Source organism: Rhipicephalus microplus, chromosome X (assembly GCF_043290135.1).
Source record: "Rhipicephalus microplus isolate Deutch F79 chromosome X, USDA_Rmic, whole genome shotgun sequence".
NCBI classification, from domain to species: domain Eukaryota; kingdom Metazoa; phylum Arthropoda; class Arachnida; order Ixodida; family Ixodidae; genus Rhipicephalus; species Rhipicephalus microplus.
This window is the reverse complement of record NC_134710.1, coordinates 19361136-19365061: the sequence shown is the minus strand read 5'-3', so window position 1 is coordinate 19365061 and position 3926 is coordinate 19361136.

Here is a 3926-nt window from a genome sequence, read left to right as displayed (position 1 = left end):
TCGCGCGGCGTTAGTATGTCCGAGCAATGCGTAGATGGCGCTAGCTGCAGGTAATATATACTTATCAAAGAAAAAAAAAGTTCGCAAACTGTCACATTAAACTTTCTAAGCAACACAGAAAGCAAGTAATTCTAGTGCAATATTGTTCTTAATTTAAGGCTAAAGTAAGCATTTATCTGAATTTTCAATGCTTATGGCTGAAGTGTTCTGAAGTTGTTAACACAGCCTGCGAAGGTTAATAAGTTTTACAAAGTTTTGCATTAAAACATTGCCTTGCATTCGTCAAATAAAGCATTGTTTGCGAACTTGGCCGCCGTAGGTGCCTGCAATTGGATAAATATGATTATCCTGACTTCGTAGTTACTGGGAATACAGTGCTACTGCGAGAAATCGGTTTCGCTTTTTCCAGACTGCTTACTTACATCAACATTTGCTGCATAAGAAACATTTACTGGCAGCTTTGTGGTCAGACTCAGTCGCGGCGTGCTAATGCCACTGACATAAGCTACTTCAGCAAATTGATTATGTTCTAACATTTCCAGCCTCTTTTGAACGCTTTGCAACAAAGCGGCAAAATGACACGACATCAAACGAGAAACTACGTTTCAATGTATCGCAAGGTGCTCTTTGGGGTTCAAACCTTTCAGTGGTACGGTTGCCGCAGTAAAATATTAGCACAAAAAGAGGTCTGCATGCAGAAGCCCTGCAGACGGAACCACATGGGGGCGGAAAACTGGCGACACCGGCCGACCATGGTGGCGGCCTCTGGCGCTCGCCAACAGAGACTCTCCCGCATCATCCGACGAGCATTTTGAGAGGTGCTTCTTCTGCGGCGGATGGTTGCAGTGATCATCCGACGGAGGGCTTGTGTTCTGTGTTGTCAAGGGATGTTTTCCACTCGGTGCACTGGGCAACTGCGATCATAATGCGACCTTGTGCGTTCCAAGAGGGCTGCTAGAACGTTCTGCGGCACGAGTCGTAGAAATCAGTCGAAGTGAGAGATCACTTTTTTGTTCAATTTCACTTAGAAGATCTACTTATCATGGCTGCGACAGTCGTGTGCCTATGAAAAACCTGTGCGCACAAGTGATATAGTCGCCGACCATCTTTTCCCGCCGTGCAAAAGGACGTTGGCTGCCGAAATGGCTCAGGACTTCGAGATTGCCAGTCTGCCGCCCGACGTGCGAGAGAAGCTCGCGGAGTTGGAGCTGGAGTTGTCTGAAGGTGAGGCACCCACAAATTCTGTAGGCCTAACACTAGCTTAGCAGACGACTAAAGCCTCCGATATCCTATCGCTGCGACATAAACCGAGCTTCAATCTTGTGGCCTTCCGTATCGATTGTGGTGACCACAAACTCATTCCGCCGTACAGCATTCTCATGTTGACAAATACTGTTGAGTATTTATGCATTAATTATTTTTGATATGCAGGCTTCTTGAACTTTGTATATAATTATGCGAACATAAAGTAATTCGTTGTGCGAATTCGCCTTCCGGAAATGGAATGCCTATCTCTACTCAGTAATGAAACAGTTTGTACTCTCGATAATACGGTTACACAGCAACAACGCTTTTTTTTCCCTCTTGTTTTGCTCTACCTGTTGGCTTGTAACAGTTCGCAGCAGCTCATTGTTTCGAAAAGTGCGTTCGTCGCTCTGTGTTGTTATCGCCGGAGTGCCACACGATCTCGTCTTATTTCGCGTCGCTGTTCTTGTTGTCAATCGTTCAGCATAACTGATACCGAAGGTCTCCAAGTCAAGATTTGTGATGGCTGAGGGTGCTTTTTGATTTGCTCCTATGAGATACTGCCAGGTTTCTTTTAAGAACGCGAAAAGAAAAAGCGTTCACCTGCTGAGAAGCAATTGCAAAATAGGAAACCATGGAAATATTGTTATTGTGATGGACGTCGCTCTTTGACATGCTCAACAAAATCCGGAAATGCCGTGTACGCCCGGCGCCGATTTGCCTGACGCACACCAGCTTCTTGGCCTTGTAAAAAGCTTGAAAGATCATTCACTTAGCATATCTGCACTGCAGTATCGCCGTGAAACACCCTTTGCATGCTCCCTGTTCTTCCATAGTAGCGACAGTTAAGCGTTGGCTGTAGCCTGGTGCCGTGTAGAATTGGTAATAATGAACGCTGTCTCATTGTGGCGACGGAAAGTCAATTTTGTTCCCAAAATGAGCCTGCCGTAAACAAAGAGCTCCCCGGAGATGCGTCTGACACTCGTTGGCAAAATCGTGAAATCTCTGGGACCTCTTGGCTTACGTCTACCCCCTCCCCCCTCTCTCTCACGTGCACCTCTATCATCACAATAGGACCTTCTCTAACCATGTGTGTCAATTCGTTGCCATCGGATAAAATGTTGTGCGTGGAACTTACATCTTGCCCCACCCAGAGAGAGAACAGGTGAGCCGCTTGAACTGCGATGGGCACATTTTGATCGAAACTTCGTTACCGTTGTTCCACCAAATCCTCGCAGTGAATGCACGCATGACTGTCATGTACGCGCGATTGTCATTTTGGCTGCTGCTTTCTTCGACAAGGTCATTCGTGTTCAGTTGAGCCCGGGCTCAAAAGCACGCTCTGCTGGACTACTTTTGATTCCATTGATTCTTCGACAAACAATGTTACGCTCGTGTCCTTCCCGTCTCTTTGTCGTCGTTCTGTTCTCATGCTATAACTATCGACAATGATACGGTTTCATATCACCTTCGCGGCAGTAACGTGAGTGAGACGACAGGAAATAATTTTCGGTGTCCATCGTAGGGCACTAAAGAAGTTCTCCGTACTTTTTTTTTTTGCGACTCCGCGATGATTGTCTTAGCCCTGGCCTGAATCCATTTCACTCTCGTTATTTCGATTGGGGCGCTACAACTCTGGACTGGGCTGCGATTTGAGGTCGGCAAGCGGTGAATGATGCGCTTCCTCGTTGGCGTCTGGCGCCAAGGACGCGCCCATCAGGCTCGCTGTCCGACGCCCTTCAAGCCGCGCCCTCGCGGTTGTAGCGTGGTTGTAGTCCGTGGCCATCGCTTGGTCTCGCATTCCGAATGAGAGGCACGCGGTGAACGCAAGTTGTCGCCCCTGCGAAACGTCCGTCCGACTCCGACACTGCTCTCTAAGGTGGCGTGACATGCACATGACGCAAGGGGTCTGTTAGTGTTTTTTTTTTTTTTTTCTACTGCGGTAGCATGACCGCCCCGCTGCGGACAGCCTCGTGCGCGAAGGCTTCGGAGCGTGCCTCCGTACTGTAGAAAGGGCGCATGAATGTTGTGCGCGTTCAGGAAAGCCAGATCGTTCGTCTTGGCCGCTTCGATGGGTAACACATGTAATTTTCGGTTGACCACTTTATTAGCGAATGTGGTTCCCCTGGCGATTGTTGTGAAAACAGCTGTCGTCTGGGACGTTGCTGGCACGCCGACACGCTGCTGTTGCCCGTTTTACAGCTTGCGACCAAGCCACGGTATTCATGTCTTTTCCCAGGCGCATAGTGGGGGGGGGGGGGGGTCAAATTTCCCGAAATTTTTCATTTTGCTTGCGTTTATATACACACACATACAAACGTACGCATGAAAATACATAAAGTATGATCGATATAACACTATATTTTACGAAAAAAATGTGCAACGTGGTTTACTTTGGATCGGCAAAGCATCTTGAAAAACTGCTGTCAAAGAGGAGCCGCCCAGCCGGTTTCGCCGGCTCTGAGCAGCTATTTTGAAGCTGTACATAACGCTATTGCCTTTATATTTTGTAAAGAGTTTATCAGGTCTTCCTACTCTCCAAGTCTCTCAGTGGCGCGAGATTTGAAGGTCGCCCCGCCGCGGTGGTCTAGTGGCTAAGGTACTCGGCTGCTGACCCGCAGGTCGCGCGATCGAATCCCGGCTGCGGCGGCTGCATTTCCGATGGAGGTGGAAATGTTGTA